This window comes from Myxine glutinosa, chromosome 7 (genome assembly GCF_964187855.1).
Source record: "Myxine glutinosa chromosome 7, kmMyxGlut1.1, whole genome shotgun sequence".
NCBI classification, from domain to species: Eukaryota; Metazoa; Chordata; class Myxini; order Myxiniformes; family Myxinidae; genus Myxine; species Myxine glutinosa.
The window spans coordinates 156,598,592-156,626,086 of record NC_136267.1 but is presented as its reverse complement, the minus strand read 5'-3'; the positions used below and the strand labels follow the sequence as shown (position 1 = coordinate 156,626,086).

At 43.4% G+C, this 27,495-nt stretch overlaps 2 protein-coding genes across 3 annotated transcripts in view; both read left to right on the top strand.

Moving 5' to 3' along the window:
• The window catches only part of LOC137431766 (inactive dipeptidyl peptidase 10), a 707,001-nt gene that overhangs the window by 340,848 nt on the left and 338,658 nt on the right, over positions 1-27,495 (top strand). The gene's annotated exons all lie outside the window — the stretch shown is intronic.
• The window catches only part of LOC144892876 (uncharacterized), a 305,686-nt gene that overhangs the window by 137,500 nt on the left and 140,691 nt on the right, over positions 1-27,495 (top strand). The gene's annotated exons all lie outside the window — the stretch shown is intronic.

The following is a 27,495-nucleotide window of genomic DNA, read 5'->3' as shown; positions in this document are numbered from 1 at the left end:
ATAACTCCCTTCAGTAATATAGGGAAAGGAACCTTAACACAGGAGGAGGAAACTAGGCCCAACTGAGCTTGTGCTATCTTTGCCAACATTTGGTTGTGTGTCTATGCTCTGTCCTTTTTAAAACTGAGCGCCAAGCAAGGAAGCAGGACGTATCATTTTAAAATAGTTTAGTTAGACTCAGCCAAGGTTTAAAACCACCACCCTCCGAGACTCAGAGCAGATGCTCCAACCGTTACACCATCGAAACTGGTTGTAACCTTACATCTTCATCGTTAAATTGATGAGCATCTGTTCTGCTGCAGAGGCAACTGGTGAACACTTGGCCAGATACTTTGGGATCTAACACGCCAAAAAAAACTGCGTTCATTTATGTGTCCCTAATGATGATAGCCACACAGCTCATGAAAATTTCATGAGCTTTTCACCATGCGTGACAAACAAGCCATCTGAGGACCGTCAATGGCTGGTGCAGGGTAAACACTGAAAATGTGACCGTATGCCTGTTTGCTTACGCTTTGTTTATTGTTTTTTTTGCCTATGTTTAGTTTTTTTGTTTTTGTTTATGCTTAATGCTTTTCCAATGGCTTGCGCTTCTGGTGGCTGGCCAGTCTTCAGCTATTGGGTGTCTGGCTGTGAAGCTGGAGCATCGCAGAAAGCCCGTCACAGCATGTCTTCTCTTCCAATGACTTGATGGAGGAAAATGACAGTAGAAAAGAGTTGAGAATTTCGATCTATCATCCCAGCATATAAAAAAGCCTTGCAGACATTTTAAGGAGCCATACATTTAACTCAATAAATTGGCTTAACAGGCATAGAGAGCCAAATCTTAAATTATATATCTTTAGTACAAGAGGGGAGTGGGTCACACACGGGGGGGAGTGGGTCACACACGGGGGGGGGGGGGGGGGGGGGGAGTGGATCCCACATGGGGGGGGGGGGTGGGGTGGAGAGTGGGTCACAAACGGGGGGGGGGGGGGGGGGATGGAGTGGGCCATGCAGCTTTTTCTTTTAACCAAAGCATTGTTTCCCCAAGCAACTAGTATTACTGAATGGACTCAGTTATCAAGCATTTTAAATATATATATATATACGTATATATATATATATACATATATATACATATATATATATATATATATATATATATACATACATATATATATACATATATATATATATATATATATACATATATATATATATATATATATATATACATACATATATATATATATATATATATATATATATACATATATATATATATATATATATATACATACATATATATATATATATATATATATATATATAATATACATATATATATATATATATATATATATATATATATATATACATATATATATATATATATATATATATATATATATATATATATATATATATATATATATATATACACATAATCATTAGATTAAATAAGACGCGGACGTAGCTTCAGGACGTCGATCTTTAATTGTCGACAAGCTTTCGACCAACAAAGGTCTTCTTCTGAGTCAGCCCCAAGTTCAACGGAAGTTCAACGGAAGTTGAACTTGGGGCTGACTCAGAAGAAGACCTTTGTTGGTCGAAAGCTTGTCGACAATTAAAGATCGACGTCCTGAAGCTACGTCCGCGTCTTATTTAATCCAACGATTATTTATTCAATACAAATGAGACGCCCTGCTCGTACTTTGGAGTTTCTACTATTTCTTACAGTTATATATATATATATATATATATATATATATATATATATATATATATATATTGTTACGGAAACGGAAAGGGCTTCCCTCGTTGCCCTGCAGAGATTAACCCGCCGTTCTTTCTACTAACCACTCTCCGTTCCTGGTCGTCCCAACGCTCCCTTCCGCCCGCAGCGCCGCCAGGGTATTCGGGCCAGAAAGTCGGAATGGCCTTCCCGGGACCTGAGTGCAACGCTCGGTCGTGAGACAGGGAAGAGACGGCCATTCGAGCTACGGTTTTAGGTTACCAAGTGGGTTTAGTAACCCGTAGTTCGAACCATTAACAAACTACACCCGATTATAACGTTGGCCAAATCGCGCTATGCTAAATCAATGATAGAAAGGACACGACGACTGGGAAAGATGAAACGACGCAAGGGGGTACAGTTCTCAAGACCTCCGGAGGAGGGTGTAATTACAGTGGTGGAGAAAAGGGGTAGATTACAAGGCAGAGTGAGGGAAAGACACAGAAGAGATGGGCACTTAAATACAGTCTTATTTAATTCCCAGACAGACCACGGACAAACGGACAAGGCAGACTCACACAGGGGTTGATGGCAGGAATGGACAGGTAGATCGATGGCACAAGGTGCACCTTGGCTCGGGGACAGGATAAAGCACAGTCCAAAGATGCAGGGAGGTCTCACAGCGCTCGGAGGGTACGTCTTGCTTGCTCCAAGCTCAGCGCGCATCTGACGTCACCTCTCTCTCACTGCGCATGCTCAACGGGGAGTGACACGCCCTCGGCTGGTTGGTTCCGCCCCAACTGGGGCCGGTCTGCCGCTTCCATTGGGTGCGGGGGTTACCGGGCTCCGCCCTTGACGAGGAGCCGACAGGGAGCCATGTTCTGCCCCTGTTGGGTAACCCCATCGAGCACATGTCCGATGGCGGCTCGTTGGGAAGGCCTGGTGCCCTCCCACCACTCCTACCAACCAAGCCGGAGTGAGGACGCGCACTCCCTGCGCTCGTTGTTGTTGTTGTTGTTGTTGTTGTTGTTGCTGCTGAAGAGAACTGTGAGGAAGAGCTGCGGGGAGGTATTGGGAGGTCCTAAACTTCCTAACGGTGCCATACAATCACATTCTGGTGCAACAAAGGGTCAGAATTAATGGAAACGAATCCTTAACTGACATAGACTAAGAATAACTAGCAAGATGTCCTATAGTTGTCTACATGAGATGCGGTGGACCTGGATGCGACATTTAATGGGGGAAATAGGGGGAGGTCGGGTCTACAGAGTGTTGTTTACAGAAAATGGGACTAGGGAATGGGGGATTGGGGAGAGTTGGGAAGTATTGAGGAAATAGGGGAATATTTACAAGCGGATATGGATGGATGCAAATCCCATATCCGCAACAATATATATATATATATATATATATATATATATATATATATATATTCCCCTTTACTCACATTTGTGGAACTGCCTTCCTGAGGTTGTTCAATTCCACTCCTTTGCACCAGGGCTTCAAGGAAAAGACCGAACACCATCTTCTTGTGCCACCCCCTATCTCATCTCGTGATCTTTTTTTCACCCCATTAACCCAACCTAAGCTAATCCAACTCTCTTATTGCATGTTGCTCTATTTCCTCCCGTCCCCTCTCTCCTTTTTCCTGTCTGTCCATCCCGTTGCTTGTTTAGTCCAAATGTGGCCCCTCTGCCCCACTGTCAGTTTGTTGCCTTTTTATCATCCATCATCTCACTCTGCCAGGAGCAGACATCTTGTAGAAAAAAATAATTATTATTCCATGAAGTGTAACTCCCAGCGTGCTGCAGAATGTTCCATTTTGCACTTTGTTTCTGGTTGACTTGTGTCCGATTATAATAGTCTGAATCCTTTTAAAGATACGTTATGGAATCTTTTTGTGTTTTTTAAGTTTTTGGCCTTATATTACCTTGGCCTAATCATCTATTCCCTGAAATTCTCATTGCAGTTTTGATAATATTGATTTAATATGGCCATTTCAGGTTCATCACTACTTTGGAAGCCCCGTGAGATTATAATAATTACTATTGAAAAATTACATTTACGGTCAATAAAAATACTTCTCGAAGTATAAGTGTCTCATTCGTCTTAATGATATCAGCTATATTATAGAGTTGAATTAGAACCGTAGGTACTTGTGAAGAGCTATTAACATTTCTCAAACAAATTTGAGATTTATTAGAAGACATCCTGCATTTACATTTTTCTCACTCGACTATTTTATTTATTCACCCTTTGTGAATAGGCTTTGTGCATAAGTTCAGCAACAGTTTCATGCTTCCTCATTGAGTGTCTCATTATTTTAGGTTTTTTTTCTTTTCTTTAATCACTCTTCCAAGGTCAGACAGGTGAAGAGCTGAATGTGTTGAGCTCACTTCATGGGAATTATGAGGTTGAGGCAATAAATTATTTAGCCGAGCTAGTATTTGCACTCGTCCAAGAACTTCATTAAATAGCAAATGGGAGGGATTGGGGGGTAGAGGGGGTTAGGAGGTGTTGTAGTCAAATTGAGAAATAAATCTGAACCAACATTATTTTTTTTCAAAAATAAATAAATAAATAAATAAATAAGATGAATATTCAATTCGCAGCAGAACAACTTTATTGCACAAACATCACTCTGAATTTTTTTTTTCCTCTACAACATCGAGGCTCGTGGAAGAGCAAGGTGACGGATTATATGCACTTGACAGTAGGGAAGCGCAGTAACCTTTTGACAGAATAAGAAAGAGAGGAACAAGAAAAGGGGAGAGAGAGGAAGTTATATACAATGTTCAATACAACTTATAGAATATAAAACTTAAAACTTATAAAATTCAAATTATAGAACTATACAATGGTGTTCTGTCTTGTCAATTTGAGCCTCTCCCGTCCCACGCCTGCAATGCCCACCATGGGCCCACACTCCCCCACCAAATCTCACATAACGTTATCCTCATTGCGTTTATCCGATTTTATTGTCATATGGCATCATTACAATATAATGTCATAAACTTTCAGAAAAGTATCAGAAAAGCCAAAAGTTTCAGAAAAGCCTTTGCAACCACAGATCTTCCAACAATGGACTGACATGATATTGCTAAACCATCTATGATTGATGCCTCCATGTCTCATCTGATGTGAGAGAGTCGATGTACGTATGATAAATTAAATATTTTCTGAAGAGACATAAAAGTGGGATAAAAATTACTACCCCTATTCCTTTTTGTTTCTCCCCCACCCCCTGATCCGTTAACTTCCGATCCGTGTTGAAATCCACTCGGGTACAATCCGTGTCGTCTCCGTGGAAGTTCCAACACGGGTCAACAACGCATCATGTTCCCACTTGCTATATGCAAACCCAGCTTTTGCGCTGCACATGTGACTTTCAACGGTGTAATGTGCTTATGTTTCACACTGCACACATTGAACGTGGGTCATGGTGGGTGCGGCCGGGCTTGCACAGTCCCATGCTGCCTTGCGCCAAAGTAACTGACCTTCATTTCCTACATTGGTTGAATGCAATATTTGTCAAATCCGTTTCTGGTGTTTGTTCCCCTTCTATCCCCTCCCTTACCTCAAACGGCTGCACAGCTGATACTGCCCGTGAAAAAGCTGAATGCCTCAACTCTGTGTTTGCCTCAAAACATTGTGTCCCAAACCAATCACTCTCTGTACCCACCTTACCCTGTCATACCTAGCTGCTCCTGGACTCTGTGTCCTTCTCTCCTGACAAGGTAGAGAAGTTTCTGTCAAACCTTTACTCCGATTCTGCAACTGGACCAGACAGCATCAGTCCACGTGTCCAAAAATCCTGCCCTGCTGCTCTATCATACTTTTGTCTGTTCTCTTCACCCTCTCTTTTGCTCAAGGTCATCTGCCATCAGCTTGGAAATCAGCAAACATCACCGCTTTACACAAGAAAGGTGCAAAAACAGATCCTTGCAACCACAGACCAATCAGCCTGCTCCCAATCATCAGCAAAGTCATGGAATCCATCATTGTTTCTCATATTAAATTATTCCTCTTCTCCAATGCCTTGATCTCGGATCATCAATTAGGATTCAGACCAGGCCTCTCTACTCTGGACATGCTGCTTGGTCTCGACAATGGATGGAGGTCGTCAACGCCAGACAGGAAATCAGAGTCGTCTCACTTGACATATCTCGTGCCTTTGACATGGTCTGGCACCCGCTCTCCTCTTTTGATAGCCATGGAAATATCCACTCGTGGCTCGCAGACTTCCTGTCATGATGTAGTCAACATGTGGCTCTAAATGGAATTCTCTCATCTCCTCTTTCAGTCCAGGATGGAGTTCCCCAAGGCATTGTTCTGGGCCCTGTGCTTTTTCTGGTCTTCATTAATGATCTCTCCGACTCTCTGGAAAATCCTCCATCTTTTTGCTGATGACTCTACTCTCTGCCGCTTCATATCTAAACCCTCAGATCGGCAATCTGCAGCCTCCTCACTCTCTGCAGACCTGGACAAAATCACAGACTGGTCAAACAAGTGGAACATGTCTTTCAATCCTGACAAATCTCACACTCTTACTATGTCTCTCCGAAAAGACCATCTGGATAACCCTCCCATCTACTTTCTCAACAATCCTCTCGAAGAAGTTTTGTCACTCAAGATTTTGGGTCTCACTATCTGCCGTGATCTTTCCCGGGAAAACCACATTTCCAAGCTGGTCTCCAAAGCCAGTCGCCGACTGGGCATCCTCCGTCGTGCGAAGTCCTTCCTAGGCACACCTGAGCTCCTCGCCACATACAAGGCTTTCATCCGCAGCTCAATGGAATACTGTTCTCCCCTATGGGCTGGTGCCCCTGCCTCACACCTAGCTCGGCTTCACGCTGTAGAAACCAAAGCTTTTAGAATCATTGGAATCTCCCGCGATTAAGCTGATTCTGAGGACCTTTCACTCTCTCACAGCAGGCAGGTTGGTGGTCTTTCTGTCTTATACGGACTCCTCTCCGGCCTAGCTCCCCCTGCTCTGTCTGTGCTCTGTCCCCCAAATATTCCTGCAGGATGCACAATATCTGTTAGCAACCCTCTTCTGGTGAAACTACCAAAATCAAGACTCTCTGCTCACCTTCACTCCTTCATTCCTCTTTTCTCGCACCTCTGGAACAAACTCCCTCACTCTCTTCAATCCCACTCCTCCCTCCAGGTCTTCAAAACAGCTGTCCACCACCATCTCTTATGGCCCCCATTCAAAACCTTGACCTCTTCTACCCTCGTTAAAACACCCCAAACAAACCTCCTTCAATTTCCGTTTTCTTTCCTGAAAGTCCTTGTAGTGTCCATCTTGTTTATCCCGTGTACCTCGTCGCAGCCCTCTCCCTTCCACAGATCTCCCGATGTTCCTGTTCTCTACTGTTGTTGTGCTCCCCTCCCACTCCGCCTCTTGTCTCCTGCTCCCTTTATTATATGTTATATATGTGTTAGCTCTTCCACAAGCCTCTACTTCGTATACAAAAATAATGTTTACTCTTCCGCTTTTGATACTGGTCGATAAATTCCTACATGGGTCCATTGCATGTTGAAATGTAGTCTGAAAAGATCCGTGTAAAATGCATGTGTCTGACCCGTATCCAACACGGAGATATTTGGTGGTGTGCATTTGCAACATGCCTTATGTTATTTTTGCCCTTCATAGCTAAAGCTGACTGTTCACACATAATATGTCAACAAACTCTTGGGTACAATATCATGTTTGCAATGTAAGAGCTGTTGCCTGCACAGCAACAAAACTAAGATAACAATCTGTGTAACCTTATATCTAGGAATATCCATGAAAACCAAACGACTTCATATCCACAGTTTAGGGCAGGAATTTGTTCAGGGTGTTCAAGGTTCAGGAATTACTTCTCCAACTCCTTGCGAAACACGAACATCTCATCATAATGTCCACCAAATAATGCTAGTAGACAGATTCCCAGGGTTTAATGTCTATCTGAGGGATGACGTCATTTGTGATGCAAATTCTGCCTGTGAAGCACCAATCAGACAATTTATAGTTAGGTCGGAGATGAAATCCAGACTAGAAAGCTCAATGATAAGTGCGTTACCTCTTTTGCATCCTTCGTTACCATATAGTGTGAATACAGTGAAGAATTTTAAATGATTGTGAAATGGTATGAGTCAGTTCTCTTAGGGCCAAAGCAACAAAAAGCTATAATATATTATACAATATGTAAGTGCTTATGTGCCCACCTAATGGCCTAGGCCAATTGTAGCGGTAATGGGTGGAGTTTGTGCGACCACAGTGGAAGCCGACTCTGCGTTATGTTTTGTTGTTTTCCTAACTCCGAGGTCTCACTTGGAGCAAAGCATTTAAGCACCAAGTCTTGCTTCCGCCTGCACCTGGAGCAGCACGCCAGCACCCCAATTTCATATCGCAAACAAATTTAACACAGGGAGAGTAAGCAGAAGTCGCTTGGACACTCTTGACTTGGAATTTATTAACTGAGAAAGGCACATATTTACAACAGGTCTGTTCCTTGCCTTTATTTTCAACTCACCTTTTCCAAGTTTTACTCCAATCTCTCAGAAGCTCCCAATACGCATTCCCATTCAACCACAATCACAACCACAACCACCAAGGGATGAAATTTCCTCTTTACATACTGTATGCCCCTCATTTAAGGAATATGACTCTCCAGGTAATAAACACTCGAAGTCATTTTGATATTAAAACGGAAAACAATTCCCTGAAACCTTCATATGAAACGCCTCCATAATATTTCAAACGAAATGAAAATTTTCATTAGAAACAGAAGAGAAAAACACATAAACCTTTTGCATGAGCACTGAGCTAATATTTAACTGAAAATTAATATAATAGTAATTTTTCACTGATGCAACAGATATTCTAGTCTCTCATGTGTATATGAAACTAACAGGTGCAAGTTTTGGAGGGGGTTTATAATTTTCTGCCCTCCTGCATATCCTCGCAGGGTTCCATCATATCATGCCCCTGCTTTTGCACTAAATCTCAGGGGGAATATTCACATGGCGTCACTAGCTTCCTCTTTTAGGTTGACCTCCTCATCCGCTTAATTACCAGGAAGTTGTTGGTTCAACACCCTGAACTGAAAGTGCTTCCCAAAAATGGCATGGTTCTTCTTCCTGCTTCTCCTAACGACAATCACCGGACTTCTGTTCCCTTCAGCTCTTGCCTTGGCTCCTGACTGCTAACCTTCCATTCTCATTATTCATAGACTTCAAAAGGAAAAGGTCGCAAGGAATAAGAAAATTACAATGAAACGCCTGGAATGCTTGGTAACTGACTGACAACACTATAAGGCTGCACCTCCCATTGATCGGCAATTTATATTTTTCCACCGAATGATTCATTGGCCAACATGAAACTGTCCTCGGGCCACATCACATCAGTACCTTCACCTCTCGGTATCTCATGCATGCTCGGCCTTCTCCCCAGCAGCTTTGCAAGCCTTTTCAGATGCCTCACGTAGTATTCTGTTTTACTATACTCTTCTACGTGACTTGTACCTATACCAGATGAATGGGCAGTCTGGTGTGTCAGCCAAATAACAACTAAACTATAACGACACTCTTTGACATCGTGAAGTCAACTGATATGCTTCCGGCAACATCATTATACATACTTGTAACAAGTTTGATTTAAATCCCTTCAGCTGTTCTCAAGTATCACGTTTTTACCTGACATGACCTCAGACCTTTGATGCTGAAATCGAATCAGTTCATCTTTGCATCATAATATATACCTTTACTATGTTTGATCAAAATTCCATCACTGGTTCACAAGCTGGCTCAGTAACAGAATTTTTACCAACACGACCTCTGACTTTTGACCTCTTGACCCCATCATCTAATCTGTTTATCTTTACATCATTATACATACTTGTACCAAGTTTGACTTGGTTCCCTTTAGCCGTTCTTACATTATTGCGGAAACGAAAACCTATTACAGAATCTGACTGTTGACCTCTTGACCCCATCATCTAATCTGTTTATCTTTACATCATTATACATACTTGTACCAAGTATGACTTGGTTCCCTTTAGCCGTTCTTACATTATTGCGGTAACGAAAACCTATTACAGAATCTGACCTTTGACCTCTTGACCGCATCATCTAATCTGTTTATCTTTACATCATTATACATACTTGTACCAAGTATGACTTGGTTCCCTTTAGCCGTTCTTACATTATTGCGGTAACGAAAAACTATTACAGAATCTGAACTTTGACCTCTTGACCCCATCATCTAATCTGTTTATCTTTACATCATTATACATACTTGTACCAAGTTTGACTTGGTTCCCTTTAGCCGTTCTTACATTATTGCGGTAACGACAAAACCTATTACAGAATCTGACCTTTGACCTCTTGACTCCATAATCTAATCAGTTCATCATTGCATCATTATAAATATTTGTACCAAGTTTGACTTAGTTCCCTTTCGCTGTTCTTAACTTAGGGCAGTAACAAAAACCTATTACAGAATCTGGCCTTTGACCTCTTGACCCCATAATCTAATCAGTTCATCATTGCATCATTATACATACTTGTAACAAGTTTGACTCGGTTCCCTTCAGCCGTTCTTATATTACTTCGGTAACGAAAACCTATTACAGAATCTGACCTTTGACCTCTTGACTCCATAATCTAATCAGTTCATCATTGCATCATTATAAATATTTGTACCAAGTTTGACTTAGATCCCTTTGGCTGTTCTTAAGTTAGCGCGGTAACAAAAACCTATGACAGAATCTGACCTTTGACCTATTGAACCCATAATCTAATCAGTTCATCATTGCATCATTATACATACATGTACTAAGTTTGGCTTAGATCACTTCAGCTGTTCTTAAGTTAGCGCGGTAAAAAACCTATTACACACTGTGACCTTTGACCTTTTACCTTTTCATGCAGAAATCTAATCAGTACATCTTTGTATCATAATACATATTTATACCACATTTGGTTAAAATCCCATCACTGGTTCACAAGTTAGCTTGGAATCAGAATTTTTACCTAATGAGATGCCTGACCTTTGACATTTTGACCCCAAAATCTAATCAGTTCACCTTTACACCATTATACGTTGTTACGGATTCGTCACTTCCGCTGTTGTGGTTTTCACCCAATTGACATGTTTCTGATATTATGTATTATTATTATTCTTAAAAGGTTTATTATTCAGGAACAGCTATCTAAAGTTAAAAAAGTTAACGTAAAATGATACAGGAAACCGAACCGGAAGAAAAAGGAGGTGAAGAAGAAGAGGCGGCGCGAGGAAAGTTGGAGAAGACGCGTGACGTCAAGGCTTCATAGCGAGGCTGGTCTACCGAGAGTCGCGAAGGAATTTTGAGTTCCTTGAAGGGACATCCCGCGATAGGAATTATCACTGGAGTGGAAAATCTGCGTAGTCAGATTTGGGGCGCTGAGATTTCGACGAATCCTCGCCGTCGCATCGGCTCAAGTAAGAGCCGTCGGCCATTTTGAACCCCACGCTTCGGACACCTACAAAGATTTTGCCTCGCGTAATCTTCACCCCAACATCCTACCGTTTGTCGGGGATGTGTGTGTGCAACCGCTTCGTCTCCAATTACGTTGCGGTTCGTTGAGTGAGCGGTGAAGGTGCCCCTCTGAAGGGTGCCGTTGTACAGTTTCGGCGGGGTGATCCCCATTGTCAACTGTACGTGATTCGAATATCGACTGGAGAGCGAGATTCGGGCTTCGACTGGATATCGTTCCAGCGACCGCTGAGGCGAATCACATTCGCCTTGGAAAAGGTTATAGTCAGGTCAAAATACAGTTTAACCCCCAAAAAATTGCTACAAAAGGTTTCTCAACTGATTCTGGTAGGGTTTAGCGTACGTTATAACATACTAAAAGTTTACCAAAGTAGGACCCCCGGAAAAGTGTTTTTTTCAAGATGGCGTCCAAGATGGCCGCCGAAACCTCTTAATGATCATAACTATGTAACTATCAACTCAAATTTGATGATCTTGGTGTCTATCCCTAGGTTTTTGGGGGCAAGGAACACATTAAGACCATTAAAAATGAAAGTGGGCCATTATATGTAACACAAAAATCCAATATGGCGTCAATAATGGCCGCCAACACCTCCAAATGACTGCAAGTCCATAACTATTGACTCAAATTTAATAATCTTGATGTCTATCCCCAGGTTTTTGGGGGCAAGGAACACATTAAGACAACTTTGGATATTACTGAGCTGTTGAATCATTATGAAATTGAACTCATGACCTTCAGCTGTCACCTAATGCACAAACACCTTTGTCCATAGAATAAGTTTCAGAGCGTTCAGTTTTGAGTGTCATCCTCCTCCTCAGTATCGACCTCTTGAGTGTTGTTTGGATTGTCACAGTTTTCAGTTTGGCAAGGGCCACATGCAGCAGTGCAGCGGAGTCCATAGCGTCTGCAGCTGCATCGAGAGGATTTGCATCCCCCCAAACAGTTGCAATGGATAATTTTCAAGAGTTCGTCAGGCGCAGCATTGTTTTGGGTCATAATTGGAATTAACTGATCATTTTCCTGTTTCCATCCCCATTCAGTTGGGTTCATTTCATTTGCCATCCCCATCCATACCATAATGTGAAAGTACACACGTTGGCTATGGAATATTGTTGCAGGTGATGTTGGGGGGAGCCGTTCAGAAGTGACAAATGCTTGAGCAGTTGCCACTTTTTTGGTGAAAATGATATGGCGCAGTGATGATAGCGTATCATTAGACTTGCCACCAAAGAGATCAACCATCAGGTCTTTGCCAAGATCTGATATGTCCTCTTGAGATTTGTTTTGAAGGATGAATGCACTAGCACAGGACTTCATGACAGGATCAGATTTCACTAATTTCCGGAAGGCTGACTTTTTTCCGATGCCGAAAATCCTTGAAGTAGAATCACATCCTGAGTAGGCATGTACAAAGAGCAACTCATTGCACACATCGTCTCCTAAAGTTTCTTTCAACAGGTTAATGTTATACACTCTGTGTTCTTTTGACTGCTTGTTTGCATCAGAACGGAAGTAGATGATCTCATTGTCTGTTCTGGAGTAATGAAGGAGCAAGATCAGCAAATCTGTATCCTCACCGACCAACGTTGTGGTGCAATGACGGGATCGTTCAACAGTTGCCTTAACGATATCAACGTCTGCATCCCCTGGTGACTGAATGACATGGCATCCCCTTTTAGTTAGTGCTGTGCTGATGAGAGCAATCATGTCTGCCTTGTTTTTGTCACGAGACAAAAAGTCGTCCTTTTTGCCTGCAAACTCTGTTTCTGCAGTGAAACTAACAATAGGGTGCAGGTTTTTTCCTCGTCTCTGATGTGTGTTGTCTTTTATGGAGGGACCTTCACCATAGCCATCGAACACCACTGTCGCTTGTCCGTAATGTCTCACAGTGAAGTCTGCATAAGACTCAGCTATTGCATTATATGAGTCGCCTTTGTTCCACGGTAAACGATGGAGCAAAGAGCCACCATCAAGCACGTAACAATCTGTTTTGGGAATAGAGTTCATCACAGCCTCACTTGATAAGTCCGCAGCATGGTCTCGAATTGCCTGAGCAAGCTGAGGTTTGTCTGCTTTTCGAAGAATGTTCCTGGTCTCAAAGAGGGCTGGAGGGTAGGGGCTTAGTTCATACGTCAAAACCTCTTCAAGGGAAAGATCTCCTGACCTTGACACCAGAAGGAAACGCTGGAACAGAAGGGCAGGATCAATGGTACGATCAGGAGCAATCTTCACAGCAGAGATATTCCCAAGGGTTTTGGCTCTGTCTTTCCGCTTGAATTTGTAAGTAAATGCCGACTTTCCGATTATATCTTCAATGATCTTGTTTCCAACCGATTCAAAGTCATGTACATTCACATCTGGCCCAGCCACTATCCCGTTGACAATGTTTCTCAGAGTAGGATCAGATGTGAAGGGTGAGCAGGCTGCAAGCTTTATCCGAATTTTCTCGAGATCAGATGCATCTCTTTTGATGCGCGCCTCAGTTGAGTCTTTGTGTTGCGGACTTGTAGTATAGGTTAGGTTTGTGAAATCCTGCATCGCAATGTTGTACTCGGATGTTACAGGTGCAGATAAGGTCCAAAGGTTTCGCATGTCCTCGGTCATCCCACTGCCGCGAGTTAGACCACCAGTGCTCTTCAGAGACCTCATCAACGTTTGTTCGATGACAAGATCACTACTATGACAGCTCGTGGGCGAACTGCCTGAATTATGGCATGACCAACTGCCGCAACCTTGCGTCTTGTGTCTTTCCCAACGAACAATGTTTCCAGTGCTGTCCGCAGACTAGTTGGAATGAACGATAGGGCTGAATCAAGTTTTAAATCATCACTACTTGGATACTGATTCGTCACGGTAGAAACCTGAGATTTTATATCACTTCTGATTAACCTAGCAGCAGTTTCAATAATAGCGCGTTTTTGGGACTCTTCATCGCCTTCCTGACACGTTTGCTTGTAGTATGATCTCAGAATCTGCGACGTTTGTTCTCTCATCGTAACAATATCGTCCAAGCCTTCTCTTTCACCAAAAAAAATTGAGTCCTTAAAGCGTTCTTTAAGACGCTTTTTCAAACTGTAATTGTCATACGGTTCCGAATCAGGATTACAAAGATACCCTTTCATTATGAGGCTCAAAGATGTAACAGTTAGTTGTTCCTCACTGTTCAGTTCTAGGTAAGCACACATTTTCTGAAATGCTTCATACTTATCTTCATCTTTAGGACGACCACACTTTCTGCGCTTGGCTTCGGGGGCTTTCTGGAACTCCAAAGGCACAGACTTGAAGGACCGGAAATTTCCACTACACGAATGATGATAAAGTCCGTCTGCTGCATGTAAATCTCGTAAATAGTATTCAATCCGACCCTTTACAGTATGTCCCCAATCATCTGAACGGGATTCACAGACCTCCACAATTGTCTCCACAAATTTGTCAGTCCGTACCCAGCTAAAGTGTCCCTTGTCCAAATCAATTGTACATCCACAGAATACGCAATCCTTTTCACTGTCAAAACCTCCACTTGATTGTCTTGTGGTTCTCTTTGGTGGCACAGAACCACTACTTTTCTTTGCAACATGGCTTTTAATGTTTTTATCATTTATGTACTGTTGACGACAGCTTTTATGCACTTTAGTACTGGCTTCAACTACAAGATCGTCCTTCCGCTTTACACTGGCTTCATTTATTCCCTTCGCCCCCTTCCACTGAATTGCAACCCAGTTATCACTGGAATCCTCGATCTCCTCCTTGCAGATTGGACAAAAAGCTTGACTGGCTGTGCTTGCACTCATTGTTGAATCATGCCTGAAAAAGAGAAAGATGAGAATTAGTTATTCAGTTAGATCCAATTCGACACATTCTTCAGGTCAATATATGGAAAATGCCCCCTCAACCTGTTAGATAATGGCCCACTTTCATTTTTAATGGTCTTAATGTGTTCCTTGCCCCCAAAAACCTAGGGATAGACACCAAGATCATCAAATTTGAATTGATAGTTACATAGTTATGATCATTAAGAGGTTTCGGCGGTCATCTTGGACGCCATCTTGAAAAAAACACTTTTCTGGGGGTCCTCCTTTGGTAAACTTTTAGTATGTTATAAAGTACACTAAACCCTACCAGAATCAGTTGAGAAACCTTTTGTAGCAATTTTTTGGGGGTTGAGGGGGTATTTTCCATATATCGACCTTACTATTATAGAGACATTGAGGAGTGTCCTTTTCACTCGCTGGGAGCAGTGAGTTATTTGATTTTATTGATGGTGTATAGAGTGCACTCTTAATTGCTATTTGTTGTACCGTTATCCCTGTGTGATTTTCAATATATTATTTGTTCATTTATAATCATTGGTGTGGTTTCACGATTGATTTCTAATACAGAGAATAACATATTTTTCTGCCGGGGCTCCTCTCGGGGTTCGGAGGTTTACCGAGACCAGGGGATCGGTGAGGAACCCGTAACAGGAATTGGGGGCTCGTCCAATTGACTCGTGGGCTCGAAATTGGGTCTTCGTCCGGGATAGAATTCCCTAGCATTCCCAAATTTTCCAATTTTGGAGTATTTTCCAACAGTCCCAAATTAAAAAAAGAAACTTTTTTGTTTTTTTTGAAATTTCTTGTGTGAAGGTTAACAGGTGCTAACAGATAGTCACCATGGAGTTTGATGCAGAGAAGTTTGCAGTGACCCATAGTGAGGCACAGTTCTGAGCGTTACTAAAATCGGAACTCTTGAGATTGGCCAAACATTTTAGCTTGGAGGTCCGAGATAAAATGAAGAAAACAGAGATGCAGACAGTGGTGATAGAATCTATGGTGGAACTAGGAACATGGAAAGAGGGAGCCTTGGATTGGTTACCAGAAGAACAAGAAAATGTGGAGCTCCAAAAAATAAAGATGCAATTGCAGAGCCAGGAAAGGTTAAAAGCACAGGAAAGAGAGAGCCAGGAAAGGTTAAAAGCACAGGAAAGAGAACTCCAAGAAAGGTTAAAAGCACAGGAAAGAGAACTCCAGGAAAGGTTAAAAGAGCAAAAAGCAGAGGAAAGGAGAGCTGCAAGAGAACTCGAAGCAAAGGAGAGAAAAGCCGAAAGGGAGTTAAAGAACCGTGAAATGGGGCTTCAGCAGGAAATTAAAGTCAAGGAGCTGGAGTTAAGGAGAGAACGGGGAGAGGTGCCATCCATGCCGACGGGTTCGACAACTAGTCAGAACTCCTGGGCTGTTGGCAGACATGTTAGGCTGGTTCCACTCTTCAATGAAAAGGAGGTAGCCAAGTTTTTTTTACACTTTGAGAAAGTGTCTCGAATGCTAAAATGGCCGGAGGAGTCCTGGACCATATTAGTGCAAAGTTTTCTGGTGGGTAAAGCTCAAGATATTTATTCGGCTTTAACGATTGACCAATGTACAGATTATGAGATAGTGAAGAAAACCATTCTCAAAGCCTATGAATTGGTCCCTGAAGCTTACCGGCAAAGATGCCGGAATGCCAGGAAGAGGGAGAGTGAGACCCATATGGAGTTTGCCAGAATGCAAGTAACCATGTTTGGTCGGTGGTGTGATTCAAAAGGAGTTGGGAAAGACTTAGAACTACTGCGACAATTGATCCTGGTGGAGGAATTCCAACATTGTGTCCACGAGGACATTAAAGTTCATCTGGAGGAAAGGAAAGTACCAAAGCTGTATGAGGCAGCAGCCATGGCAGATGAATATGCCTTAACCCACAGGATGGGGTTCCACAAACCTAACTTCTCGCCTAGACCTAGCCAGGGGAGCTATGGTACATCAGGGGCGGAGAACGAAAATTCATGGGGGCGGCCTCGAGATGAATATGAGGACCACTCTGATACCACGACTTCTAGGCATCCGAAGACAGCAGTTCCATGGCAGACTTACCCTCCGGGGGGCTCAAGACAAACCACGAGGTTCTCCTCCGGGCCTACTTGCGCTTTTTGCCATAAACCTGGACACTTGATGTCCCACTGTTATGCTCTGGGAAAGGAAATTCAGGAGCAGAGTTCGACTAGTACCACTCCGAAATGCAATAGCAAATGTGAGTAATCGCCCTCAAAAGGGTTACCAACCATTTATTTCAGAGGGATTGGTGTCACTGGATGGAGACCCGACTACCCGGAGACCTGCTAGGGTATTGAGGGACACAGGAGCACATCAATCTTTAATGCTTGAAGGCATCTTGCCATTGTCAGAGGAGACAGCAACTGGTGATAGTGTTCGTTTGCAGGGGATTGGTGGCTGTGTTAGAGCTCCACTTCATGTCATCCATTTGGAGTCTGATTTGGTGTCAGGACCGGTCACCAAAGGTTTACAAGCCACTCTTCCTGTCGAGGGAGTATCTCTTGTTATCGGGAATGATTTGGCCGGTGGTCAAGTTTCGGGTAACCCGATGTTTGTTGAAAAGCCTAGTAGTCCTTGAGCCAGACCAAAAGTAATGCTCCGGCGGGGGGAGTAATTCTCATTATGATTTTCCATTAGACCAATGTCTCAAGTGTCAGAAAAGGTGTGATGGACATCTGAGAACGGTAGCTTAGTGCCCGGATGGACGCCATCTTTGAAACCACCCAGCTCGAAAATGCCCATTTGGTGGGGTACATTGTTGCACGTGTATCTGGACTTCTATACTAGCTATCGATGTGCGGTTGACGACTAAATATACGTCCGATGTGTACCGTATAAATAAAAAATAATATGAAGCATTTTGTTTTAGATTAATTATTATAAAAATCAATTATCGAAAAAAAATCATATATTTTTCAATATTTTATTATTAGACTTGTACTTTTTTTAGTGAAACAACACTGGTATGATTTTCCAAATTATGCATTGTGCTACACCGTTTATCTGTCTATAAAAATAACTCCAAAACTAAAACATATCATCCACCACGAGTTTACAACAAATAAATGTAAAGAGGCATAAAATGACTTAGGCCGCCGCTGGCATTATCTATTCTGACGATAACGCAAGTTAGGAATGTCGTACGGAGAGGATTTTAACACCATACGATATCTAATAAGCAGGCGGAAATTGTTACATAGGAAATCTGCACTTTGGTGGCCATCTTGGATTTCAAAATGGCCGCCAATTATATTAATTATTCATTACTAGAGTTTGGAAAGACGTATGGAGCTGATTTTAACACCATACGATGTATATTCCTAATAAGCAAGCGGAGGTATCATTGAACATGTCATGTTTTAGTCAAATAACACCGGTATGATCTTCCAAATTATACATTTTGCTAAACCGTTTATCTGTCTATAAAGATTTTCAGGCAATTTGGCCTGCATTATAATAGAGAACAACATATGCTATACAATATACAGTGCACACAAAGTTAATCATCAGAGTCGCCATCAGAGTCATTGGCATCCTGAGCCACGATAGCATCATCCTGCACCATGTTGGAGCATCCCTGCAGCTTACACACAACAGTGCACTTCAACCCATTCAGTATGCAGGAGCAATCTGACGGTCGACACGTCCTTCTGCATGTGCATGAGATGAGATTCAAGACGACATCTGGAGCTGGTAGACCCGCCATCCATCGGATTGTGAGCGAACCGCCATCATCGAGTTCCCAACCATGTCCTGCTGATGGTGTTGGGACGTCTGGTAGGTTTTCAAGGCTGCGTCGCCAGATAGCCGCCTGATAGTTGGCCCTAAGCGTATGCTGCATCAAGGAGTCTTCACAAGGCGGCAATTGTCCAGATTCGATCTGGCCCTGCTTTGCACAGAACATGTGATAACGGAGCGAATTAACACCGACGATCTTCGTGTTCTTGGCGTACAGCTGACACGTGAAGGCCTGAATGCTATTGAAGACGTCTGTTGGTACATTCTACGAAGATCCCAGATCTGTGAGTGCTTGAAGATACAGCTCATTCGCTTGCACAAGCTTCAAAGCCTTTATGTTTCCTTGGCTAGCCAGAGCACTCACAGTGTCACACCCGCTCCATGCATGAAGCCCTGGCAATGCACTGCAAACTCCAGACCCCAATACCGCAGCCAACTTTCCAACGTCGATCATTCTGACTCGAACCTTTGTTCCTCGTCTGATGAAGAGCTGACTATCGATGGTTCTGCTGAGATGAAGACTGATGATCAGAACGTCGGTGTCATCTGCCACTAAGATGATCGTCTTGTGGGTAGCGGCGTGCTTTGCGTGGAGAAACATACGCGTGTCTGCTTCCTCGTGGCTACATTCGAGTGCTTGCACCAACTTCCACCTATCGCGGGTCAGTACCACACATTTTTCACCACAGGTGACATACAGTGTTCTGTTGCCTAGCTTTTCGCGATTTGTTTCATGTTTCCACGACTCCGCCAGAAACACAACCAGTTTCTCCTTTGTCTGGCTGCAAGCAAGGAGACGCCGCCAGTTCATGATTTTGTGTGCGGGTCTGATCTCGCTGAAACTGATGCCTTCATTTGAACCGCGGTTCACACGCTCAGCTGCTTTGATGGATTCTTCTGTGTATGTGTCAAAGACAACATCGATGCGCTCACTGCCTTGACCAGCGTGAAGCGCTGCAGCAAGGATGCGGTCAGATAGTTCTTCGAACGTGTCGTTCTCGCCATGCATCTTTTGTATGAGAGCCATCGCATCAATTATTGTTGCACTTCGCTTGTCAACGCTCTCGGCTGGTTCCACAAGACCTTCCATGTGTTTCGCAAGTGCAGCTTTGTTCGTTTTTTTCATTGACCCATCAACGTTTGCCAAAGACCATGGTAACGGCCCTAGTGGGTGACAAAGGACAAGTTGCATGTCGAGGTTCCTTGTCTTGGCGATGAGTATCATGGTGGCAAACAGTTGTCTGTCAGCTCTCAGGACGATCTCCTTGTTTGTGCCCTTCACAACTTTCTGCTTGATCTTACCAAAGGTCTTCAAGTTTAGCTTGTTCAATGTGTCATGAAAGCCTGTTCCCTCTTCAAGACGTTTCTGGAAGCTTTGATACGCCGCTTCCCCCTTTTGCAGGGTGTTGAGTAGGTCATTAGAAACGTCCTCCCTCGCAGCCGCTCCGGTAGATATACTGAGAAGACATGACGGACCATCGGCGAATGGATTGGTCCAGTCATTTTCCAGTAGATCACAGATAGCTGTGACGCCAGACTCATCACGTTTGATGCGAGAAGTAGACAAGTCAGGGTGCTTGGCGTGAGATGTGTCGCTGCCATTCACAAGGATAGTTTCTCGTAGTTGCCTCAGTGCAGTAGCCCGATTTTCTGCAGTTAGATAGTATCGTGACACAGCCCCTTGTCGAAGACTAAAACCTCGTGTTCCTCCAGCTGTTTGCGTATCTTTGTTTACTGTTTCTTCTGTTGTCTGATCAACAGCGATTCTGGCAAATGGATTCCCTGGTCTAAGCTGTACGGAGAAGTAGCCTTGATTGAAATGCCTGTACAACTCGGGGCATGTTTCGTGGAGTTGCGTCATCTGTGCATAGTACACTGGTAGATATCTAGCATAGTTCACCTTGTTCATTGCGAAACACCAAGGGATCACTCTTCTGACACAAGCCAAGTGAAGCATCCAGTCGCCTTCTCTATCCGCACGAATCAACCCCAGCAGGGTCTCTACCATATCAATATACATCATCCAGAAGCGAGCCAGGTCTCCATGTTTGGTTCGCAGAAAATGTAGGTATTTCGCGAACATGTCAAAGCTCTGTACACATGAATCATCATCGAGAGCAGCAGCGAGAGTCTCGTGGCAAACATCCTCCTTGATGCTGCGAATTTTGAGGTCAGTGCTTCGAATCTGGGGTTCCTTGTCAGGATGATTGCTTTCTATCCACACCTGGAAGCCCTTCCAAATGATGCGCATTAGTGCCTCGTACATCAACTTGTGGAGTCGCACAGCACGGTTGTATTGCTTGCCTTCCAGAACCCTGTTGATGGAACCTTCAGCGATTACTCCTGACTCAACAGCTACATCCCGAAGGCCTGCATCTCCAAACATTTTCCCAATGCTCGACATGAAGTTACAGATGGTATGGAAGTTCCCCATCATGAGCACGATTCTTCCATATCGATCGACATCTTTCCATGCTATTTCGGTCGCCTTAGCAAATAGTGCCTGGTCTAGCACCACCGGTATACGCTCAAGCTGAAGTGATGACATGATGTTCAGAGCTTCTCTGAGGATTTCTTGCACTGTTGCCATATCTGTGGCAGGCGCGTTTATAGTCGGCAGGTAGCCAACTACATCTTCCGTCACCTGAACACGATCTCTAGTCATGATGTTGAAACCAGTCCACGAACTGATTGTCTGGTCGCATGGTTCCAGCATGCGAGTCATAATCCATACGTGATTTCGGCGCTGCGCAAGGGATGTTGCGCCTGCAAGAGTGTCAGAAAGATCTGCAGGCTTGATTGCAGGTGGGCCCTCTCGTTTCCCACCGCTGTATATTGGAACTAAATCGCTGGATGACGGGATAGATCGCTTCTTATCTGCTTTGGATACTGCCGATGGAGGTTGGGGCGGCAAACACGACTGCGACTTCGGTTGGACGATGATACCGTTGACGCGATGCGATGTTCCGCCACCACTCAGCGATTCCTCTAGCCTGTCGATGTTATCGAATGCTAATACAGTCGGGACCGAAGGGTGCACATGTGACGGAAGTGGTACTGTATCTTTCTCCACACTTGCTAATTTGTCTATGCATAGCGCTGTCTCGATTTCTTCCAGAACTGTGTACGAACATCCGTGCCCGAGTCGATTCAATATTCTGATGACCTCTGTATTACCGGTGAGCGTTTTCATGACCCACGGAAGTAGGACATGCTTCGATGTTCTGATGGTACCCCGGTGTACAGCATTGATGATATCTTGAGCCATCGACCATACCAGTGTGTCGGCACGCGCAGAGCTACCCCCACTCCCGCAAATCAAAGTATGCAGAAATACACGAAGAGAATCTGGTATCTTCACGTAATCTGAAGTGAGTTCTGCTGGCTGAGGCGGCCAACGTTCATTGTAATGAGCATCTTTGATCTGGTGTCGCAGTGAAGTAGCTGCACGCACAATGTTACTTTCACCGTCCGTTCGTTCAAATGCTTTCACTTCTGCTTTCAGGTTTACGCACTCTGCAGCAATCTCTCGCTTTGTCAGATTATCGGGCATCAAGTATACACGGTGTTTCACATTGAAGAAGATGAGCGATTCTCCAAACTCTCTTTGTAATGTGCGCTGCAGATTCTTCTTGATGGAGTCACGAACATCAACTGAAAATGTATCTGAAGACAGGATATCTGTTGCAACATCAACTATTGGAACAATCCTCGGGTTCAAGAACAAGTCAGTGCGAATGAAATTGAATATACATCGTATCATTTCTTTTTTCTCGATATTATCTTCAATGTCAGTTTCTACTTGAGGTTTTTGGGGCCGTGTGTAGTTTCTATAGCAGGAGAAGTGGTAGTGAGCCTCAGCTGCAACCATATCTCGTGTAGTCAATGCCAAAACTCTCTCATCATTGCGAGCTGTCGCAGCATCTCTTATTGTCTTATCTGCTCGAAGTTCAACAGCCAAGACAACTGTTTCACGGGTACGACTGCCTTTTATGAATTTTGAAGCACGCTGGCAAAAAATGCATTTATCATCGTAGACCGTTGAAGTTGATCCTGTCTCTTCCCGTGATGATCGCCGTCGCACCGCATCGCCAGTATCAACTGAAGAACTTCTAGCTGCATTGGTCAAAGTAGCTAGGTGGTTTTTGTGAGTGAAGTCTGATCTACAAGCCCTATGGTATAATATTGGAATATTAGGAAGTTTAACTGCGCCTTCTTGGACTAGCTTTAGAATTGGATAAAAGTTTCTAACTGCGGCTGCGTCACACAATGTCTTCCAAGAAATGTTGCCTGCTGCCTTGCTTAGTTCAGAGAGTGGCGACTTCTTGCTGCACAGGATGCACGTTCCGGACTCAGGTTCAATCTTCGCCCGTTTCGCCTCGACACCGGCCATCTCAGCTGAAAGAACAAAAAGACTGACGTTAGATTACTCCGATATCCGAAAAGCTCGCCAGCTTACATAGACATACTCATCCAAGTCAGTGAACATGTTAGATGGCGCCACAATACAACTCTATAATAGAGTTGTATGTGGCGCCATCTAACATGTTCACTTTTAGTTCTTAAGCCACCCACCCCCCTCCCCCCCCCCCTCAGAAATTAATCAGGTCACCGCAACAAATCTCAGACTGAGATATAGAATATAGAATATAGATATAGAATAGACTGACGTCACTTTCGGCACTGGGTTCTGTGGGTTGATTATCGGCGGGAAATTCCAACTGACATAGTTTCGGTTTGTGGAAAGTGCATGCCTTTTCATATATTTTTTGTGTACACTCGTGGTGGATGATATGTTTTAGTTTTTGAGTTATTTTTATAGACAGATAAACGGTGTAGCACAATGCATAATTTGGAAAATCATACCAGTGTTGTTTCACTAAAAAAAGTACAAGTCTAATAATAAAATATTGAAAAATATATGATTTTTTTTCGATAATTGATTTTTATAATAATTAATCTAAAACAAAATGCTTCATATTATTTTTTATTTAGACGGTACACATCGGACGTATATTTAGTCGTCAACCGCACATCGATAGCTAGTATAGAAGTCCAGATACACGTGCAACAATGTACCCCACCAAATGGGCATTTTCGAGCTGGGTGGTTTCAAAGATGGCGTCCATCCGGGCACTAAGCTACCGTTCTCAGATGTCCATCACACCTTTTCTGACACTTGAGACATTGGTCTAATGGAAAATCATAATGAGAATTACTCCCCCCCCCCCCCCCCCCCCCGGAGCATTCACTTCAAAAAATGGCTGGTTGGCTCAAGGACTATAGGAGGAAGTACCCTGAAACTAAGTGTCAGCACATGCAAGTCAGGGATGGAGGCAATATTGGCAAGCTCTTTGTAGGGGGACTGAACTCCAAAACCAAGGAAGATGTTCTGGAGTCTGCCTTCAGCAAATATGGACCGCTTTTGGAAGTGCTGCTGATAAAAGACAGGGAGGCACAAAAGTCAAGAGGGTTTGGCTTTGTCACATTTGAAAACCCAAAGGACGCCAGAGATGCAGAAAAGGATCTGAATAGCAAGGAGTTGGAGGGTCGGACCATAACAGTAGGGTCCTAGGGAAAGCATTTCATAGGTGTCGTGGAGGCTACAGAAGAGGACAACGGAGTAGTAGTTTTTGTGGTGGCCGCAATCGAGATTATTATGGAGGCTCCCATAATTACGGCAGCTCCCGAAGGAAGGATTATCAGAGTAGTGGCCGAGAAGGAGACCGCTATTCATGTGACTACCGTGACAAGCGGTCCCACCGTAATTATTATGAAAGTCCGGAAAAGTTGAAGCACTGAATGCTGCAGAGCCGCCGAGCCAAGATTCCGACATGGATTAACCGTGAACGCCACGTTCCTAAAAGCGTCCATGTAGTGAATACCTCCAGGCCTCACTACCCAACCACCATGGAACCTGGCTTTCAGCTTGGCCTCCCGGGAAAAGTGTTGTAGTTTTGCTTGACTTGTGATTTTGATTACTACCCCTTAACCTTGTATTCAAAAAATGAAAAATAAAAATCAGAGGTTGATGAGATGGAGTTTGGCTTTGCAGGAGTTCAACTTGGAAATTGAACATGTAAAGGTCAGGGACAATGTCGTTGCTGATGCTTTGTCCAGAGTGAATTAACTTTGGAAATCTCTGTGGGTGGTGTGAAATTTTGTAGCTTTATTTTTGAGATGTTGATAATTGTTGCTCATGGGAATTGGTGATTTGGGTTGAGTTTATTTTTGTTTGCTTAAAGAGTTTGCATGCAAAGAATGTTTTCGCTGTGTTCAAACTTTCTTTCTTGAGGGGGGGAAGTGTTACGGATTCGTCACTTCCGCTGTTGTGGTTTTCACCCACTTGACATGTTTCTGATATTATGTATTACTATTCTCAAAAGGCTTATTATTCAGGAACAGCTATCTAAAGTTAAAAAGGTTAACTTAAAATGATACAGGAAACCGAACCGGAAGAAAAAGGAGGTGAAGAAGAAGAGGCAGCACGAGCAAAGTTGGAGAAGACGCATGACGTCAAGGCTCCATAGCGAGGCTGGTCTACCGAGAGTCGCGAGGGAATTTTGATTTCCTTGAAGGGACATCTGGCGATAGGAATTATCGCTGGAGTGGAAAATCTGCGTTGTCAGATTTGGGGAGCTGAGATTTCGACGAATCCTCACCTAGTTGCAATGGCTCAAGTAAGAGCCGTCGGCCATTTTGAACCCCACGCTTCGGACACCTACAAAGGTTTTGCCTCGCGTAATCTTCACCCCAACATCCTACCGTTTGTCGGGGATGTGTGTGTGCGACCGCTTCGTCTCCAATTACGTTGCGGTTCGTTGAGTGAGTGGTGAAGGTGCCCCTCTGAAGGGCGCCGTTGTACAGTTTCGGCAGGGCGATCCCCATTGTCAACTGTACGCGATTCGACTATCGACTGGAGAGCGAGATTCGGGCTTCGACTGGATATCGTTCCAGCGACCGCTGAGGCGAATCACATTCGCCTTGGAAAAGGTTATAGAGACATTGAGGAGTGTCCTTTTCACTCGCTGGGAGCAGTGAGTTATTTGACTTTATTGATGGTATATAGAGTGCACTCTTAATTGCCATTTGTTGTACCGTTATCCCTGTGTGATTTTCAATATATTATTTGTTCATTTATAATCATTGGTGTGGTTTCACGATTGATTTCTAACACAGAGAATAACATATTTTTCTGCCGGGGCTCCTCTCGGGGTTCGGAGGTTTACCGAGACCAGGGGATCGGTGAGGAACCCGTAACAACATACCGGTACTAAGTTTGACTTAGATCCCTTCTGCTGTTCTTAAGTTAGCGCAGGAACAAAAACCTATTACAGACTGTGACCTTTGACCGTTTACATTTTCATGCAGAAATCTAATCAGTACATCTTTGCATCATAATACATATTTATACCAAGTTTGGCAAAATCCCATCACTGGTTCACAAGTTAGCTTGGAATCAGAATTTTTACCTAATGAGATGTCTGACCTTTGACATTTTGCCCCCAAAATCTAATCAGTTCACCTTTACACCATTATACATACTGGTACTAAGTTTGACTTAGATCCCTTCCGCTGTTCTTAAGTTAGCGCGGCAACAAAAACCTATTACAGACTGTGGCCTTTGACCTTTTACCTTTTCATGCAGAAATCTAATCAGTACATCTTTGCATCATAATACATATTTATACCAAGTTTGGTCAAAATCCCATCACTGGTTCACAAGTTAGCTTGGAATCAGAATTTTTACCTAATGAGATGTCTGACCTTTGACATTTTTACCCCAAAATCTAATCAGTTCACTTTTACACCATTATACATACCGGTACCAAGTTTGACTTAGATCCCTTCAGCCGTTCTTAAGTTAGCGCGGTAACAAAAACCTATTACAGACTGTGACCTTTGACCTTTTACCTTTTCATGCAGAAATCTAATCAGTACATCTTTGCATCATAATACATATGTATTTATACCAAGTTTGGTCAAAATCCCATCACTGGTTCACAAGTTAGCTTGGAATCAGAATTTTTACCTAATGAGATGTCTGACCTTTGACATTTTTACCCCAAAATCTAATCAGTTCACTTTTACACCATTATACAAACCGGTACCAAGTTTGACTTAGATCCCTTCAGCCGTTCTTAAGTTAGCGCGGTAACGAAAACCTATCAGGACGCATGGACGGAAGCACAGGCGGACGCATGGACAGCCAGACGGACGGACAAACCGAAAGCATAATGCCTCCAGTGACGTCATCAACGTAGGCATAAAAATGTGAGTATACATGTGTGCTGGCCTATTGCAATTGTATGCATGAACCAAGGTACCCATATACCCATATAATGTGCTTTTCTTTTGTGATGCCAGTGTGCCAAGCAATTCCAACAAGTTATCGTTGAACCGCTGCATGGCCTCATTTCCTTCAGTGTGATCCAGTCTAATATTAGACTGGCTCAAGAAAGAAAGTGGTCGGAGATGGACGGTTGTTGACTCATACTAAAATACGCCATTTGTGGCTGTCTGTCTGATGAATTTTTGACACCAATACATTCTGTCGTTACTTATCCAATCTCAACCAAATTTGACAGGATGACGAAGGGCTACATAATGAAGGTTGCAGTGCATTAATTTGCCCCCCTCCCCAAGGGGTTTTCTCCCCCCGAG